At 52.8% G+C, this 20292-nt stretch overlaps 1 protein-coding gene across 11 annotated transcripts in view; it reads right to left on the bottom strand.

Annotated features, from left to right (window-relative positions):
- SIPA1L3 (signal induced proliferation associated 1 like 3) overlaps positions 1-20292 on the bottom strand; it is a 161039-nt gene that overhangs the window by 82278 nt on the left and 58469 nt on the right. For 8 of the 11 annotated variants that reach the window (XM_020978877.2, XM_078145806.1, XM_078145807.1 and 5 more), the window contains exon 2: positions 12230-12297. The exons of the other annotated variants lie outside the window; for them this stretch is intronic. The gene's annotated coding sequence lies outside the window, so the exon portion shown is untranslated. The remainder of the gene's footprint in view (positions 1-12229; positions 12298-20292) is intronic. 11 annotated transcript variants of the gene reach the window in all.

The raw sequence follows: 20292 nt of genomic DNA on the forward strand, positions 1-20292 counted from the left end.
GCAAATAAAGTCTAATCTCTCTTTCTCATGGGAGCTTTCCAGATATTTGACAGCAGCAATAATGTCAGGGCTTCGATCTCTTTCCCAGGCCAAATGTTCATCCATTTGACAAGAAAGAATTATTAAGTGTCTACTATCTGCAAGGTGGGCAGCTAGATGGCTCAGCAGATAGAGCCGCTGGCCCAGAGTCAAGAAGACTCTTCTTTCAAATCTGGCCTCAGATACTTAATTGCTGCATGACCCTGGGCAAGTCACTTCACCCTGTTTGCCTCAGTTTCCTCATCTGTAAAATGAGCTGGAGAAGGACATGGCAAACCCCTCCAGTTTCTTTGTCAAGAAAACCCTGAATGGTGTCAGGAAGCATGGGACAGGACTGAAAATGACTGAACAACAAACTGTGTCAGCTGCGTCCTGGGGACAAACTGCAGAAAGAGGCTGCCCTGCCCCCAAGGGCCTTCTGTCCTGTTTGGAGGCCGGCAGGGGACAGGCAGAGCTGAGCCGGACAAGGCCCCTCCCTGGCTCCTTCAGCTCGTCCTCCCTCCCTCCACCTGCCACGCCCTCCTCCGACCTGTCCTGTCCCAAGCCTGGGCCCGTTCCACGGCAGGGAAGAGGGGACATACTAACCACCGGCAGCCCAAAGCTTCCTGAGAACTCTGAAATGGGGACGTGTTTTCTATGGACTGAAAACATCCATAGCTCGCCCCTCCAGAGCCCAGCCCTTGGCACGTCTCAGTTCTGACTTCTTTGGGCAACGAACACTTCCTCCTCTTCCTGCTCATTATTTTAAACCCAAAGCAGCCCCTTGAGGTGGGTACTTGGGGAGTGGATCCCCCAGTCTCAAACCTGGGCAGGGCCTCCCTGCCTGTGCCCTGTGCCCAAGGGGTGGCCTTCCAGCAGGGCCTGCAGGGAGAAGCAGGAGGAAGAAGGCTCCTGCCACACCTTCCCACCGTCCAGGATGCTGCCGCCCTGGGCCTCAGAGCAATTTTCTCCCAGGAATGAGACACTTGAAACCCTGCTTTGGCGTTCTCTTCATCCCCAGCCCAGATCTCCCAGGGAAAGAATGTGCACTTCTGTGCTCCAATTCCCATTTTAAAATTTCTCTTAACAAGGGCATTGTTCAGCACCCAGCTGGCTCCGGGCTGGAGGAGAGGAGAAGAGAGAAAAATGGGACTTAGAGCGGCCACAGCTGCTGCAGCGCAGCAACCAGGGGGGCCTTCCAGATTCTGCTGGTCCCAGAGCCCAAGACCAGGACTAGGGCCCTGGAGCTACCCGGGCCTCTCCCGTCAAGCCTTCCAAATTCCACTTTGTGAACGCCAGAGAGAAACAAAGAGCCCAGCCTCATACTTCTCCCCACAGAACTAACCGGGTTTAATCCTGCCCTGAGGCTGGAGGTGAGGGGGGCGGGAAGGTCCCCAGAGCACACAAGCCTGGAGGGACATCTCTAGGTAGCTCCCCTACAGACCAAAGAAGCTGCAAATTAAAGCCTCAAGCACAGAGTTAAAGCAGAAATAAAAGCCGCTAGTCTGGCACCCAAAATATAGGCAATGAACAGAAATCAATACAACCAAAGCTATTCTCCAACAGACCTTGGGTCAAATGACAGGAACCAACCGTTCTCCGAAGAATTGAGAACTATGAAGAACCACAGGAAAGGAGGCTCCAGATCACCAACAATAAAGGTCATGGAAGTCAAGACAGCCTGAAGGTTTCACAGAGACCAACCGCGGAACAGTGCACTCTGGAGGGGCTGTGGGAAGGCAGGCACAACGATGCCCACTGCTGGAGGAGCTGGGCGGGAGAATCACTGGCACGGCCGTCCTGGACAGCAATTCCAAATGGTGGGACACAAGTGGCTAAAACAGCCATATCCTCTAACCAAGAGACTCCACTGTAAGCATGGAGCCCAAGGAGGTAATGGGAAGAAAAGGCCCACGGTCAACAAAACATTGACAGCCGCCTTACCGGGGTGACGAAGGACTGATACCAGTCAACACTCTTTGGTGGAGGAAGGACTGACCAAGTGTGGTGCAGGAACGCTTTGGAATCTTCCCACACCATAAGAAAGGAGGGATGTGATGAACAGAGGAAGGGTCTTCATGAACTGATGCAGAGCCCAGAAAACGCCATGCACAGCGACTTCAACACCGCAAAGGGAACGAGCGGTCACCAGACAGCCCAACGTGAAGGGTGTACAATGATCTGGAAGCTTGGCCCTAAACAAGAGGGATGAGGCAACACTTCTCCCCACCTGATGTCATATTTTTTTTTCCAATGTACTAATTGATTTTGCTGAATTTATGTTTTTCTTTAAATTCTGTTTGCCTCTGGGAAAAACGAGGGGGAGGGAAATCTAGGCAATGTAAAAAATATTAATAAAATCTATTTTAAAAAATAAAATAAAAGTCTTAATATAAGGGTTCTAAATATCTGAGAATCCAAGGACTATAGATTAAAAGTCCCTGACCACCCCCCCCACGCCCCCCTCCAAGTAGGTAAGGCAGAGAAAGAGAAGAGACCTTAGATATTCTGAGAAGACAGCAGGCTACTGAAGGCATTAGTTCTAATAATTTGCCCTTGTCTGGGCCTATGTCTAGTCTAGGTTGGCTCCTAATAACACAGCAGTCTAGTCTGAGAGTTTCCTTAACTTCTTTCCAGCTGCTGTACTTTCACTGGCCCGGTCCCCCAGACCTCCCCTTCTGCCTCTGGGCTTCCCCAAAGTTTCAACCAAAATCCCCCCAAAAGCAAGAGGGGTTCTCAGCCCCTCTCAAGGTCAGCGCCTTTCCTCTGAGATCACGTCCAGCTTGCCCTGTCTGTGGCTCTGGTACCTGGTTGTTTGCGGGTACCCAGCAGGGCAGGGACTGGGTCTTCTCCCAATTTCCTCCTCCCACTCAGGGCAGGTCCAAAGCTCTTCAAGGCCCTTTACTGAGGACACAGCGATAAAAAATAAACCCCAGGCCTGCCCTCCAGGCGCCTACAATTGGAGGGAAGGGCCAGGAGGCATCACAAACGCCAATCTAATGAGCTTTCATTCAGGGTTTTTCAAAAGGGGACAGCAATTGGGGCAGCTAGGTGGTGCAGTGGATACAGCACTGGCCCTGAAGTCAGGAGGACCTGAGTTCAAGTCCTGCGTCACACCAAACACTTGACACTTGCTGGCTGTGTGACCCTGGGCAAGTCACTTAATCCCAATTGCCTAAAAAAAAAAATTCAAAATTTCAAAAATTCAAAGGGGGACAGGACAGCTTGTTCGCTTGGGACCCTCTGGCCAAACACAATGCGGCCCTGCCTCCAACAGCTTAAGACACACAAAATGAGCCCCCCTTTCCTCCCCTGCCATGAAGGAGACAGGAACACAAAGGGATGGGTGCAGACTGGGGGTGGCCTTGACCGTCTGAAGCCCAGTCATGATCAGACCAGAAGGGCACGGGGAGCAGAGTGAGTGTGACTGGGGGAAGAAAGGGCAGAGATGGGCTGCCTTCCTCCAAGGGAGGGAGGCCCTCACACAGGTGTCTGCTGCTCTTCTGAAGCTCAGACCCATGTGGCAGGTGTGTTTGTCACTGGAGCATTCTCAAGCCTCAGAAAGTTAAATAAAAGAAAGAAAAATAAAACCCAACGTCCTTCTCAAAGTTTACTAAGAGACAAACTCCAGGAGCAGGATTGTAAAACTCGATACCCGGATGGGGCCACGTGAAGTCTGCGGATCACAGCTCCAGAGCAGGCAGGGCCCTGGGGGACGGCCTGAGCCAAGCCAGATGGAGCCCAGGAAGAAGGGGTGGCTTTTGCTAGGACAGTGGAGTCTCCTCTGAAGAAGCTGCTCCCTAATTCAGGCCACCAGAGCCACACAATGAGGCCACAGACCCTAAGGGTAGCTTTGTGCCCAGAACTTCCAAGCAGCCTGGCTTCTTTCCTAGGTACTGTCCTTTGCTAGCAACGTCCAGAAATCCAGCTGTTCCACGAGGCCCAGGAAGGAAACTGAAGCCATACCCTAACAGGTTCTCCTGTTAAGCAGCGTTCAGCACCTCCCACACCCCCACGCGCCATGCCATGCCTGCAGGGGTGCCATGCCATGCCTGCAGGGGTGCCGAGAGCTCACTCCTGACCAAGATTCCAAGAATGGCTGGACCACTGGAGAGGGCCAAGTGCCCTAGGCCAGCCAAGAGAATCTCAGGGAGGGGGGTTGTTACTCTCGGCCGCAGTAATGAAGACGTGTGCGCTGAGAAGGGGGCCTCCTTTGACAACAGCCCGCTGTCTTTCCATATTACAAGAACAAAGACTCCAGAATGTTGACTAGTTTGTCTCCCGATGAGCCAACCAAGCCCCAGCCCTGCTGCACCTCGCTAAGCCATTTCCAAGCCCTGGGCTACAGTCACCCTCTACATACCCATCTGCCCCTATTCAAGGAGCTCAAACTAATTCAATTTTACACTTAACTGTCGTTTCCTTTTCATCCATGAAGGCAAAAATCTGATAAACTGAAAGCAAAGCCTTTTCAAGTGCCCTGGGCTAGCCAGAGTATAAGGCGACCCTCCTAGCCAGAAGGGCAGGACACACATGGCAAGGGCCAGGGTCCATGGCTGCCCCATGAGTGTAGATGAACATACCATAGACTCCCCCTCCTGTGCCCAATGACACGAGGAACAGAAACTGCTCTGGATTCGGAGGCAGTAGAACTATGTCTGAATCCTGACCCTGACACTGGCTAACCCTGGGCTGCCTCTAGTGAGGAATGACCTCTCTGAGCTTGGCCAGGCTCATCAGTGGGTGGCTAAAGAGGGGACCTTTCTCTGGTTCAGTAGGGTCTGCTGCAGGTCTAGGGCCACTGGCCCAGCCTTTGGGGAACCAGAGCGCCTCATCGTCACCCTGATGAGGCATCACAAGAAGGCTCTGACAGGTCTGCTCAGCACCTGAAACTGGCCTGCAGGACGCTAGCAGACAACCCCTACTGGACAATCTTAGCACAGAAGCAAGGGCCAGGCCCAGATGAAGAAATAGCTCCCTATTCATCGTCTCTCCCAACTTCTAGGCCAGATAAATGCTGTGCATTTAAGAGAAACCCAAGGTGGCAGCCCAGAAGTCAGCCACGGATATGCTGAGCCAAGTGACTAGAATGTCTATATACCCTTTGACTCAATTATCCCACAATTAGACACAGAACCCCAAAGAGGCCAGAGACAGGAAAGAAGGCCCTCAGACACAAAATTATTCATACCAGTACTTTTCACGGTAGAGAAAACTGGAAACAGAAGATGCTCAACCACTGGGGAATGGATAAGAAAACTGTGGTCCGAGAACACAGTGGAATGTTAATGTGCTCTAAGAAAAGGTACCTAGGAAGAATTCAGAGACGTCTGGAAGACACAACAGATGTAGAGCGAGGACAGAAGAACCAGGAAAACAACAGCGCAGCCACAACAGTATCAATGGAAGAACAATCAACTGAAATTTAGCATTCTACAACGATGACACGGCTTGTCCCTAAAGGACAGATAAGATGTGCCTCCCCTCTCTGACCAAGTGGGGGACTACAGGCATAGAAGGCAGCATATACTGTTTTTTTCTTCTCTCTTTTGGTTACAAGGGATGCTTCCCGGGCATGGGAAATAGGAGGGGCAGATCAGAAGTCAATCTTTAGAAAAACAAAAGACAGTCTTTTTTGGTGTTTTTTGTTTTACATTAACAACGTGCATCAGAGAATGGGGGAAAGGGGAAGAAGAAAACCATTTATTAGAACACCTACTACCACTCTGTAGTGGTAGCATTCTGTGCTAAATAAAGACATTTTCTCATTTGCTTCTCAGAGCAAGATAGAAAAATGATATCAGTATTCTCATTTTACAGTTGGGGAAACTGAGGCAGGCAGTGGGTATGTGGCTTGCCCAGGGTCCTGAGGCCAGATCTGAACTTGGACCTTCCTGACTGCAGGCCTCGTGCCCACTCCACCCAGTTGCTGGTAGCCAGATAGCAGTCCCCAGCTGGGGGTGAGGAGATGGGGGGCTATCTTTGCCCCTTCCAGGGATCCAGCATGAGACAAAAACCTTGTTCCCCTGCGGGGAAATTCTGCTGATCGCTGATTCCAGCACACAGTGGGGCAGAGCAGATGAGAAATGCCTAAAAACCCACAATGCCCAGAGGTGGCTAAAAATACCTGTGGCGGGCCCATGCCAGGAATCTGACACCCTTTCCAAACCAGAAACCCAGCATTCCTCAGCTCTGAGGACCATGGGATCCCCAGAGTCAAACACGTGGGGGTGGGAAGCAACCCCTCAGAGGGACATGCGTGCCTGGAGGACCCTGCTGGGGCTGAGGAAAGTCCCCGTCTGCCTGGATGTTTCCTTCTGGCTTTTGGTGACAAGAAGGAGGAAGTGAGAGATCACATTTGCTCCCCAGGAAGACGGGCAGCCCACCACAAGCCTCAGCCTGGAGGAGATGCCCACGTCCTGGGCCACGGAAACATGTGAGAAGCACCACAGAGGGCTCTGGGCCCTGGAGAAGCAGCAGAGCCTGCAGTGTCCCACTTCAGGGTTGGTCATTGATCTATTTATTTCCAAGTGATTAATGAGACACAAGCCAGGACACCTTGTCTTCACACAAAAGTCTTTTCATTACAACCCGGCCCCATGAATCACACGGTGTGGAGGGGTAAACGGCTCGGATGGCAGCTGGGCTCATCTGTCCTGGCTCTGACCAGGCCTCTCAGCTGAGCCAGAGCTGGGGAGAAAGTGGGACAAGGCTGGTGGGGGCGGGGAGATAACAGGCCAAGAGCCTGAGCTAATGAGGATATGCTCCCAGCATCCGGCGTATCTCAAGTACACCTTCCCCAAAGAGTCCTCTGGTACTCCAGATCCAGCAGACTGGCTCCCATCCAGGAGAGACTCCAAAAAAGGCCCTTCATTTCCTGTCCCTACTTGGAAGAGCCTTCAGAGGCATTCCTTCTGATCCAACCAAGGCCCCACCGAATGCCCTCTGCAGCATACCTGTCCAGCGGTCCTCCTGCCTCTGTGAAGGCCCCCCAGGACAGGGGAGGCCACCATCTCCCCAGGCAGCTCATTTCAATCTGTCAGCAAGTTCTTCCCTCCATGGAGCCTAAATGTGCCATTTTGCTCCCCTTCCCCTGCTCGAGTCCCTCCTCGACAAATGCTCCCATCTGGAGCCGAGCAGAGCACATACACTCCCCAGGCAATATGGTGCCACCATGGAAACAGCCCCGGGCCATGGCACGGCTTGTTGAAATAACCAAAAAACTAACCCTGGAAAAGCAACTTGGAACTATTCTCCCAAAGTCACCACACCAGGCATACTCTTTTAACTTAGCGATACCACGCCTGGGCTTGTATCCCCCAAAGAGACAAATGTCAGAAGGAAAGGACCCTGAGGCACACAAATACTCATAGTAGCCCTTAAAGAACTGGAACTAAGGGGATGCCCCTCAATCGGGGGATGAGAATTGGCATGTTGTAAGTAATGGTGAAAGGGGAGGATTCAGAAAAACTTTGGAAGATTTGTATGAACTGATGCAGAGAGAAATGAGGAGAATGGGGAGAATGATATAATGGTCATAGCAATGTGAAGGAAAATCATCGTGAAATGAGGAAGAACTCTGATGAAGCGTGCCTCCCAGCACTGGGTGGAGAGCTAAGAGCCTGCAGGCGCAGCAGCCCCGCTTCCAGACACGCTCACGGCAACACACATTTGTTCTTCCTGATTACACTTTTGTTTGAAGGAGGGCAGGAATGGAGAGAGCTGTGATGCAAAAAAAGGGAGGAGAGGAAAGAAAAGGGTGTCAAGGAGTCACTTCAAGAATATACAAGGGGGCAGCTAGGTGGCACAGGGGATAGAGCACTGGCCCTGAAGTCAGGAGGACCTGAGTTCAAATCCGGCCGCAGACCAAACACTTGACACTTACTAGCTGTGTGACTCTGGGCAAGTCACTTAACCCCAATTGCCTTAAAAAAAAAAAAAAGAATATACAAATGAGACTGGCTGCATGGAGGGACCAGGCTAGCACCGCCATGTTAGCTCTATCAGGTAACATTGAATATGGGGGGAAGATTCCAATTCAGAGTTCCATGCACCATCCCCATTTTGTGGCCTTTGGAAATGTTTGTGTTTATTGGTAATTTTCTAGAAAGGGAGGGGGAGGGAGAAGAAGAGCGGCTGGGTTCGGTGCCAGAAGAGCCCAGTGTGAGTCTCAGCCCACCAGGCACAAAGCTACCCGTGAGGTCCACCTCTGAACCTCAGTTTCCTCATCTACACACTGAGGACAGCAGGAGCCACGTGGCACTGCCCATGGGGAGGCCCCAGTTCCGCTTTGGGGGTCTCACCAGGGCCCTTGGAAGCTGTGCTAGCAGAGAAGAGGTCCCCTAGCAGGATGGGCTTGGACCGCCCACCAGCAGCTACAGATAGCGAGCCTGTCCTTCATCTAAGGCCTGGCCCAGCTCAGTGTCCAGTCACAGCACACAGGACCTTAGCTCCTGAGGCACAAAGGGGCCACATTGGTCCTTCAGCCCTCATCCCACCCCGACCCCATGGATGCTGAAGAGGCATCAGTACTTCAGAGTCAAAGGACCCCTGGCTGGCAAGCCAAGCTGGAGCTGCCCCTGCTCTGTCCCCCAACAGGACACGGCCGATGAACCCTCTAATCCCCGAAGGGGAAGATTTCCTGCTGGAAGAAGGCTAGGGTGGTGAAAGAATCCAGGAACAGTCACTTGGTTATCCAGAAGCTTTCAAGGGCAGAACTATGCAATTCCCTTTTCCTTCTGCTCCCCTCAAGTCCCAGCACTTCCCTCCACTCAAGGCCACCCCCAATTCCTGGCTGGGCCGTCAGTGGAGGGGACCCTGAGCTCTCCTAGGCTCAGCCAGCCTCGCCCTGCTAGGAAGTCCCTGAGGGTGGCCCAGGCACAGGCAGAGTGTCTGCTGGCTAGCTCCCAGCCCAGCCAGGTTTGGCCTCACGGAGGCTGACGACCTCTCATACGCCACAGGCTGAGCTGGAGAGAGACTGCCCATGGTGACAAAGTCATGGCTCCCTGGCTGCTGCCTCTCCCCCAGAACAGCCATGGCAGCCCCTGACTGATGTTTGCTGTATGAATGAGGGCAGAAGCGAGGCAGGCGGGGGAAGCTCTGGCATCCACGCTCCCCAGAGAGCATCTCCCCAGGGTGAAGCGTGACAGGCCACAACGCTGCCAGCGCCTCACTGGAGAAGGCAGCTGAAGCTGCCTGCCAGAAGAAGCCGGAGATCAAAGATCTCGGGGGCAGCCTAGGAGAGGAGACAGAGTGGCCCCTGGTGCCTCTCCACTTCAAACCCTAGTTCCAGGTTGGCCAGGGCAGCTGGCAGGGCGGGCTGCATCATGGAGCCCCTGGGGAGACCAGACAACCCAAAGCAGCCAATCCCTGAGGAGGCTTCGGGGGAATTGAGGATGACAACTTCACAGAGAATCAGTCGACAATACTCTGACCTCTCTGCTCCATCTGAAGAAAGCAAACTGTGGCGTCAGCTCCCATTGGGGATGGCGCTAACAGCCTGAGCTCTGACATGTTCTGTCGTGCAAGGCAAAGCAAGGCTTCCCGAGACAGGGGCAGAGGCGGCCAAGGTCTGAGGAGCAGCTGGAGAACTGAGGGCCTGCCAGGAAGGCACCCCCATGGAGGAGCCGGGCTCTGGGAGCCCACACCAGGGGCGCGCGGCTTGCAGCACCCACGTCTGGAGGCCACATTGCAATGGGTGAGGAGAGAGGGGCTCTGCGCCAAGCCCGAGACCCCCGGGCAACGTCAATGCCGCTCCAGGCCCAACGAAAAACAGATGAGGGACTTGGGGAGGCTTCTGGAAGACTATGGAAGGCATGACAGCTGTCTTCAGACATCTCTGAGGATGTCACACAGAAGAGGGACCATCCTCGCCCTGTGTGGCTCTGCAAGGCTGAGTGATCACACGACTTGACTGGAACCAAGAAGCTCACAAGGTGGGGGACCCTTCACCTTCTGGGTCTGTGAAATGGGCTCCCGGGTCCTTTCCAGACCCAGGTCTACGAGCCTGTCACGAGGAGGAAGGTTTAAGTTTGACCCAAAGAGCTTTCTCATCACCAGAGCAGCCAGGAGTGGCTCCTCTCACACTGGGAGGGGCTCTGGTGATCTCTGAGGTGCTTCCCTCTCTGTGCTAAGTCAGGGATCACTCCCTCCCCTTAGAAAGGGGCAGCTGTGGGCCCACCTGACACCCAAGAGCATCCCCAGGACCGATGGGAGCTGAGAGATAGATCCGGGCCAAGTGCTCACCTTCCAGATGAGGGCACCAAAGGCTAGGGGCTCAAGTCAGTCGCCCAAGGTCACTTGGGCAGTAAGAACGAGCCAAGAGTAGAGGCCAGGCTTTCTGGGCCAGCCCTCTTCCTGGTTACTGCCCCAAGACCTCCGTGCACACAATGATGCACTGGCAGACCCATTGCCATCTACCCTGGGGCAAACAGTAGGACCGGGGCAGCCCAGGAACCCTTGTCCATCAGTCACCTGGAGCCCAGGAGCTGCAGCCACATCTAAAAAGTGAAACTCTTAAAGAAGGCAGTGGAGGGCAGTCCACAGTCAAATGGAGGGCATGAAGCCGGCAGTGCTGAAGTGAGGTTCCCAATGACTGCATGGACAGGATGGAAACAAGGGAGGGGATGAAAGGAGCTGTCCTGGGCAGCAAAGGCCACTTCCATGCCTGGCCTACTGAATCCTCCCGGCCTGTCGGGTCTCTCAGCTGACCCTCCCATCCGCTCTCCTCGACGCGCCACTGAACGACCCCATCTCTTTCCTACGTTCTTCTCACCTCCCTTAGATGAACAGCAAGAGACCAGGCCCCGACGCCCAGTTCCAGCAACTGTTAAACAGGGGGAGCTTTGGAGAAGTCAGACAAGCTCCTAGAGCCTCAGTTTCCCCAACTGTCAATGGCAATAAATAACACCTGCACTCCTGCCTCTCCTGGCTGTGGGAAGCTCCTAGGCTGCACAGGAGCCTATAAGCCTTGGACAGTGGCCTGGCCTGCTGGACACGGCACTCAGGACTTTGGAGGCGCTGGCTAGTGACGGAGAAGGGGCAAACTGGCCGCGTCTCCCGGCTGTCCAGGGACACCGGCACACTCCAGCTCCACAGCCACCCAGCTACCTGGGGCCCAGGCCTTGGCCTCTGCCTGCTCCTCCCACCCCTTTCTACATCCCAGAATAAGCCGCTGCTCCCCCTGTGCTGTCTTCCCGTTAGAAGGTAAGTCCTTGAGAGCAAGGTCTGTCTACATTTCCAGGGCTCAGCATGCTGCCTGGCACGGAGGGAGTACCTGATGCGCTCTGGGGAGGCCCGACTCAGGCCAGCCCAGGGCAGGTTTACCCAACACTGGCAGGGTCAGACCCTCGGCAAGGACACGACGTGGAAGCACGGTAATGCTGTCTTCTTCCTCTGCACCTGCCTCAGGAAGGGTCCCCGGACAGACTCCCACTCCTAGGCTCTGGGGCTTTGGGCTCAGGGCTCCAGAAAGCCACGTCGAGTGGCTAAGCCTGAGCCCCCAGAACCAATTCAGTCTTGAAGACAGAGTCGTCGCCTTTTAGGGGAAAGATCTAGGGACCTCTCACCGTGGAGGATGGATGGTTTTACCACAATGGGCCCCGGAAACTCCCAGAGTCCAACCGAAGCAGAGGGGAAACAAAGTCACGCACGCAGTGAAGAGAACCCAGGGTTGGAAGTCTGGGGACCTGGGTTCTGCCCTGCTGCCGACGGGCTCCTCCCCCTCTCTGGGCCTCAGTGTCCCCATCTACAAAGCGAGGGGGGGATGAGATGACCGCTGTGACCCCTTGTGGTTCTGACCTCCCTGGCTTCCTCTAAGTTTTCCCCGCCTCTTAATCCCTCTGTTCTTTTCTTCTATTTACCCTATACAGAGCTGGCTTCTATATTTGTTTGCAGGCTGTCTCCCCCAACCAGACTGTAAGCTCCTTGAGGGCAGGCACTGAATTTTGCCTCTTCTTGTATTTCTAGGGCTTAGCACAGTGCCTGGCACACAGTAGGTGCTTAATAGCTGTTTAGTGATGGACTGATCGACAGTAACATGCGTGAATCCATGAGCAACAGCCCCTGTAATAGCTGGGACACCCCAGAAGGAAGAGGCATGAGTTTGTGGGGGCAGCAAGCCCCAGAGGCTGATGAGCTGCTGCCCCTCATGCAGGGCTTTGAGAGCCCTGACGTCGCTATCCCCGCCAGGATCCCCAAGGCCCCACGGTACCTCCATGTGTGCTGAAAACCAGCAGAGTCCTCAGGATTCCCAAGGATCCCGTGTCAGAACAGACAGCCCTGGGAAGAGAAGGAAGGAGTGGTTACTTCTGGTGGGCCCTGGAGGTTACCCAGGAACCACGGAGGCCGTTTCGAGAGCTGGCCTGAGGGCTGACCTAGTGCTTTGGACACATCAGCCTTGTGGGGGGGGGGGAGGCGATTGTGACCACACAGCCGGGAAGGATACAAGCCTGGGTCTGAGCTCCGGGGTCTGGACACCAGGTCCCCGGCTCTCTTCATGACGCCCTAACTTATCTGCGATGCAGGGATGGGGCACCCGTGTCCCACTGTCCCAAGAGGCCCTCGCAGGCTTCCTTGGTGCCCCAAGATTCTGAGGAGCCTCCGATTTTTCCCCCGGGTCTCTAATTACAGCAGGGCAGGAAAGATAATTTCATCTTACACCACACTTTCTATTAACAAACACTATCCATTCCTTCCATACAGCAGCCACAATTAGACTCTTGTAAAGATTTAATAGCTGCCTTCAAAATCTGCACGGAAATTGCTTTTCCGCCACTCAATTGCTTTCTTTTCCCCCAAAGATGCACATGGGTGTTTAAAAACAGACCAGCAGACTTAGCTTCTCTGTTCTGGGAACCAACCTCCGGCAGCTGTGCTAGAGCCCAGGAGGCGGGCGGGCGGGTGGGCGGCCGGCCGGAGAGTGGGCCGGCCCCTGCCCTGACACCTGGGAGCTAGATCATGGGAGACGGAGTGCCCTGCCCCGGGGGGGGCCCCCACCAGGGCTCCAGACTTCGAAGTGGGTTCAAATGCCGACTCCTCCAACTTCTGAGCCCAGTGACCCAAGCAAGTAACTCAAAGTCTGGCGGTCTCGGTTTCCTCACCCGTAAAACGAGGGCAATCTTTGTATTCTGCCCCTCCTAGAGCTATGGTATAACCCTTCAAGTGCTCCAGGTATGGCAGCCATAAAGATGATAATGACAGAGACACCACTCTGCTCCGTCAACAGGAATGACAAAACCACCCCAGTCCGGACCCAGGAGGAGCCAAGGGGAATGTCTGCTAAGACGCTGCTCCACAGGTGTAGGTGAAATAGTGCCTGGCTCCCACTTCCTCTGATGCCCACAGCGACATAAGATGGGGAGAAGATGATGCCAGGTGATGCCAGGGTACCTCTGAAGCGCCTTTCCCTCCTCAACAAGGCTCCGGCTATTTTCCTACTGTTCTCAATGTGCCTCCAACAGGCTCCTGCCCTCCCCTTGTCCCAAGAGCTGCTGCTTCTCTGCACCAAAGTCTGCTCGACCTGCCTCATCTTCCAACAATGCCCAGTTTTCACTAATTCACAGCCAGCTCCTGTGGGGCCCCCCAATGTCTGGAGAGCCAAAGGCGTACACCAGCAGTACCCAATGTCTAACGGGGTCATGCAGCGTCTACACCAAAGAGCAGTCACTTGGGGCCTTGTCTGTCCTTTTCTTTAGTCATGACAACATGTTTGACAACCTCCCTCCACAAACTCCTCCTCAGGGCCCTCATCCCCCAGCAAAGGGCCCCAGGACTCCCCAAGGCCAGGCTATGGAGCCTGAGGTCTGGAGGTTCTTACCACACACAGCCAAGGTGCATATCATATTGGCAGAGTCAGACAAAAAAAGGAAAAGGAGGCTGCAGGCCACTCAGCACACTAATACATTGTTGGTAGACCTGCAAACTGGTTCAGCCAGTTTTGGAAAGCACTTGGAACAACAGCCCCAGAGTTATTACACTGGGCACACCCTCTGAACCAGGGCTATGCCTTCTAGGTCTGCAGCCCAAATGGACCCACAGGTTTAAGAAAAAAAAGTGCTCAGGTACAACAGCTCTTTGTGGGCTGGCCATGAATTAGAAGCTGAGCACTGGGGGGAATGTCCCTCATTTTAGATTTTAGCTCACTGGAAACACATTGAAAAGCTTCATTAGTTACTGGCTGTCTTGCCCCCCCCCAAAAAAAAAGAGGTCATCTACTGTAGGGGAAAAGCTGGATTAGAGTGGGAAGAATCCTGAGGCAGGACAACCAAACAGGAGGTAAAGGCAAAAGTCTAGTCATGAGGTGACAGGGTCTGAAATAGGACGAGGGCTTCGAGAGCAGAGAGGAGACAGAAGGGGAGAAGGGAACGTACATTTGAGAGGCTTCACTGCGCCAGGCACCATGCCACACGTTTTACAAACACGATTTCTGCTGATCCTCAGAACTCTGAGAGGTAGATGCTATTATTTATCACCATTTGACAACCAAGGAAACTGAAGCAGAAAGGTGAAGTGACCTGCCTTGAGACACAGTTAGGTTGGATGTGAATTCAGGTCTTCCTGCCTCCAGACCCATCACTCTATCTACTGCACCACCAGCTAGCTGCCAAAAAGGAGAGACGTGAGGTAAGAAATGACAAGACTGGGCAAAAGACTGGACATGTGGGCCGAGAGCGTGGACTCATGACACCTCGGCTGCAAACTCGAGTGACCTGGGAGTATGGTGGTGACCTGGACAGCAACAGAGAGGTTCTCGACAAGGAGAGAGAAGGGGGAAGGGGAGGGGATACAAGGATGTGTTCTATTTCTGTGAGTTTAAGATGTCTGGATGACAGCCATTTCAAAATGCCTGATACATAGCTGGTGACACGCAGCCAAAGCTCAGGAGAGACAGGGAATGGATACAGAGATGGGGGAGCCATCTGCGTAAGTGACAGCTGGACCCTCAGGGGCCGAGGAGAGCACCAAGTGAGGGAGCTGGGAGCCCGAGCCTCCGTGATTCCAGGACCAGAGAGCGGCTCTCTCCTCTCCTCCTCTGCAGGGCCACACAACCTCAGAGCACTCAAGGGTAAAGCCAGGCGGAGGCCGTCAAGGAGACGTCCAGCAGAACTAAGGCGTCGCTGTTCTGGAGTGGCCTGTTTCCATCACCTGCGACGGGAAGAGCCGTTCCATGACGATCCTGACCCTTCAGTCCTCCATGTGCTAAACAAAGAGGCGGACGTGGGACTTAGAAGGTAAAGTCGGGAAGGGTGGTCTACTCCGACCCAAGGAAATCCTTGCTTTACACCAAGTCCTCGACAGCACAAATGACTGACCATCTGACAAGAAATCTCAAGGAGGGGAAGATGTGGAAAGAACAGAAAAAAGTCCCAGACCAAATTAATGCCCCTGAAGGGTAAGTGAAAAAAAAATCAAAAAGCATATGAATGGAGTAGCAGAATGTTTGAGGAAAAAACCCCAAATGAGGCTACCTGGGTACGGTCTCCCTCACTCTTCAATAAAGACTGCTGGGAAAACAAGACAGCAGTGTGGCAACAATTAGGTGTAGAGCAACATGTCACACCATATACCCAGACAAGTTACAAACGGATACACGACTCAGACGTGAGGAATGACATCACAAACTGGATGAACAAGGAAGACATCATCTTTCCGTTCTATGGTTACAGGGATGGTTCAGGACCGAATAAGGGAAAAGAGTTTCACAGAGGGAGAATATGGACAATTCTGATTACATAAAATTAGAAAGGTTTTGCACAAACAAATCCAATGTGGCTAAAATTAGAATGGAAACAGATAACTGGGGGCTTTTTTTTTTTGCAACAAGTTTCTCTGATAAAGATCTCATAAAAGTATATATGGAACTGAATATAATTTATAAGAACAAGAGTCATTCTCCAACAGATGTAAAAGGTCAAAGGACATGTTTTCAGAGAAACAAATCCAAGCCACAAAAAGCCATACGAAAAAATGCTCCAAACCAATAATAATAATTAGAAAAATGCAAATTAAAGCAACTCTGAGTTTCTCTCACACCCATTAGACTGGAAAAAAAAAACCCACCACCAAAATGGGAAAGCAAGAACACTATTGGTGGTACTGTGAACCGACTAAATGAGATACTGCCTGGCACACAGGAGGCAAGGCAATTTATAAATCCTTATTCTCCTTCCCACCCCCATGAATTCTGGAAAGCAATCTGGAAATATGTCCTCAAAGTCACTGTATAAACTATGTATATATCCTTTGACCTAGTGCTATAATTACTAAGCCTGTGCTCCAAACAGACCAAAGAAAGAGGAAAAGACCCATGTGTTAAAAATACTTATAGGGGCAGCTCGGTGGCACAGTGGATAGAGCTCCAGCCTTGGAGTCAGGAGGACCTGAGTTCAAATCCAACCTCAGACACTTGACAATTACTAGCTGTGTGACCCCTGAGCAAGTCACTTAACCCCACTGCCTAGCCAAAAAAAAAAAAGAACTCTGATCTTCAAACTAATGACGAACCATGGCTCCAGAGGAGGAGGAGGGAGGGAGATGCTCCCACTTCCTGACAGAGCAGGGACGGGACCAAGACAGAGAATAAGAGCTGCATTTCCAGACGCAGCCCGTACAAGCCTCTGTCCTGGGGTCATAACTAAGCATATTTGCCACACGGGCTTTTTGTGTGCACTTGAGAAAGGGCAGTGGGGGTGGGGGTGCAAGGGGGAAGTCACCGAAAGATCTTTTTAAAAAATAATAGCTAATTACAGCTAACATTTTTATTGTGCCTTAAATTTGCCCAAGCACTTTATAAAAATCCTATTTTATCCTCACAACAACCCTGGGAGGCAAAGAGGGAATTCAACAAGTATTTATTTACTAAGCACCTACTACACGCCAGGCCTGTGATAAGTGCTTCACAAAGATCATCGCACTGGATGCTCACAATAACCCTGTGGAGTAGGAGCTATTACTATTGCCATTTTATAGCTGAGGAGACTGCAGTGACTTGCCCAGGGTCACACAACTAGTAAGCCCCTGAGGATGAATCTGAATTCAGGCCTTCCTGACTCCAGGTCCAGCGCTCTATCCTCTGCACCACCTCGCTGCCACAAATTGTTAAATACACAGAAGGGAGATGACAAGCCAGAAAGAATCACAGACTACCAGGACAGCTTTGAAAGTGACAGGCTGAGTTTTTATCAGACATAAATATATGTGGAATTTTATCAGAGAGCTACAGTTTCCTGTACAATCTTTTTCTGTTTCATGATGAATATGGAAATGCCCGCTTTATTTGGTGTTTAAGTTCAGAATAAAAAATAAAACATTTTTAACTAAAGCATGCCATGCCAAAAAAAAAAGCATCAGTAACAGCTAATCTACATGCCTGCTTTCTCAGCTTCATAAAATCTCTATGAGAATGATCTAGCTGCTCATCACAGGGATACTCAATAAAAACTACGAGAAGGGAACGAGAAAGGTGAGCCAAACCACGCTGTGCAATGAAGCCCAACGGACTGTTCTGTCCAGTCCCCTGCTGTCCACTCTCACCGCCACCACTGGAGCCCAGGCCCTCCTCGCCTCTCCCCTCCACTACTACAAGGGTCTCCCCTACAGGTCTTGTGTCTCGTGTCATTCCTAACCCATTCACACACAGCTGCCGAGATTATATTCCTAACATGCAGGTGTGACCGTGTCACTCCCCTGCTCCATTAACTCCATGGCTCCCTACTGCCTCCAAGATCAACTTTGTTTGGGCATTCAAGGCTCTTCCTTCCTCTCCAGTGCTCTCACACTTTACTCCCCTCCGCCTAGAAGACAGATTCCTTAGAGCTGGCAATGTTGGCCTAAAAGACCTTATCCACAAAATCCAGGATCGGCCTAACTGCACGCGCAGATGCGGACTGTGACACGCGGTTGGAGTCTCCAAGCAGGGGACAGGTCAGTACAGATGGAGCTGCAGCCGTCCCAGGTGGGGAAGATGGACAATGAGCTGGGTCTAGAACCGAGGCGGAGGAGGAACACAAGCCAGCCTGCACACGATAAGGTCTGCAGAGCTCTAACGGTCCCAGGGTGCTGACCAGGGCAAACACCGCTCTGCTAGCACAATCTCCTCCGGGCATGGCCGAGGTGGCGTGTCTTCGAACGCCAAACCCGCTAAGGAAACCGCGCTGCAGGCAACCACTGCTGGCGGTGGAGGAATCTGGGAGGCTCACACACACCAGGCGAAGCACGGCTCAGGTGATGACCGGTCTGCGGGCAGAGGGTGGACCAGCGGAGTGTGGGCCTGGGAAAGGTGGGGGTGGCCGAGCTACCCGCAAAAGGCAAAAACCAGGTGGGAGGACCCAGGTGGCCGCCAAGACCTTGGTGGCTCCAAATCTATGGCCATGACTCAAAGGGCACAGACAAGATGACATCTGCATCAGCAGAAGGACAAACGGCATCAGTGAAATCCCAGATGGGCTGAAGCCCTGGCATGTTTACTGCCTTACGCCCCCCAGCTCAGTGGTAAGCTTCCTGAGGGCAGGGCCAGCCTGTCAACAATCCACAGGGTCCTGGGCCTGGCCTATCTGTCATGGAAAACGAAGTGAGACTCTCTGGGCATCCCCACAAGACCTCAGAGTTGGAAGGGGGCTCACAGGAGATCTACTGCCACCTGTCCCCGACCTGGAATACCGCCCCAACGGCTGGTCCCCCCTCCCCTATGACAGGGAGCTTCCTGCAGCCCACTCCACACTTTGGGCCAGCTCCAAGGGCCGGGAAGTTTCTCTTTTATTGAGCTAAAAACTACCTTTCTCCCAACTTTGGCCCTTCCATCCCTCCTGGTGGTTCCCACCGGACCACACAGAGGCAGGACCTCCCTACTTCCTCCAGAGCTCTAGACCGATGGCCAGAAGGCAAGGAGTCTGCTCTCCAGCTGGTTCTCTGCCACCTTGAACATGGGCCCCAATTTCAGCCCATGCAGCGAAAATCAAGGCACTGCTTCCAGCTATGATCTCAGCGATGTCAGCCATGCACAGAGGAGTGAGGCTGGTGGGGGAGGACAGGACCCAACAGGAGCGCTTTGCCGGCCACAGAGGGCTCCCATAGAGGGGGCGGGGGATGGGCCTGAGAAGGCCCAGGAAGCTGGCAGGTGCCGGTGGGAGGGAGGCAGAAAGCACCTTCTCTTCCTTCCTTATGGAAAGGGCCACAGACCCCAAGAAAGATGCGATCATGAGACCCTGCAGTCTGGGGGAAGGGGAGACACACACGTGCAGTTACACAAGGCCACACAAACAATCCAGTACTTGTGCACACCGAGGAGCACGTAAGCAGGGGTGGCCTCAGACCTCCAGGCTCTTCCAATGTGGACGTGTGACCTTTCCATCCCGAGGCCCCCAGGGAGGACACATGTGGTTGGATGGACCCCACTTTAGGAGAGTTCTAATCAGTACCACCAAGCCCAAGTGTCCCTCTGACACCTGACCCACGGCTCCTGAGTCCAAGGCCAAGCCAGTCCTTTTCCCACAGGAACGACTTTCAAATACCTGAATATGGTTCTTGTGGCCACCTTCCTCGCCCCGAGTCTTCTCCCAGTGGTGAATGGGCCTCCATTCTGGGGAGGGGCCCAGGCTGGCCCACCTTCATTCTCCTCATGCCCCCTCATGTGGACTCCATACTTCAAAATCACTGCCCCGGGGACTCTCATCTCAGCCCCCAGCCATATCGTGGGTTGTCCTCCCCTATGAGAATGTAACCTTGAGAAAATGATAAACGCTGGACAAGACATGCAAAAATTGGAACACTAATACATGGCTGGTGGAGTTGTAAACTGATCCAACCATTCTGGAGAGCAATTTGTTTGTTTGGGTTTTTTTTTTTAGGCAACTGGGGTTAAGTGACTTGCCCAGGGTCACACAGCTAGTAAGTGTCAAGTGCTTGGTCTGAGGCCGGATTTGAACTCAGGTCCTCCTGACTTCAGGGCCGGTGCTCTATCCACTGCACCACCTAGCTGCCCCATCTGGAGAGCAATTTGGAACTATGCCCAAAGGGCTATAAAAATGTGCATACCCTTGACCCAGCAATAGCACTTCTAGGGCTATATCCCAAAGAGATTATAATATATATATGGGAAAAGGACCCACATGTACAACAATATTCATAGCAGCTCTTTCTGTGGTGTCAAAGAATTGGAAATTGAGGGGATGCCCATCCACTGGGGGAATGGCTGAACAAGTTGTGGTATACGAATATAATGGAATACTACTGTAAGAAATGATGAGCAGGAGGACTTCAGAAAAACCTGGGAAGACT

This window comes from Phascolarctos cinereus, unplaced genomic scaffold, assembly GCF_003287225.1.
Source record: "Phascolarctos cinereus isolate Bilbo 61053 unplaced genomic scaffold, phaCin_HiC Scaffold_726;HRSCAF=1367, whole genome shotgun sequence".
NCBI classification, from domain to species: Eukaryota; Metazoa; Chordata; class Mammalia; order Diprotodontia; family Phascolarctidae; genus Phascolarctos; species Phascolarctos cinereus.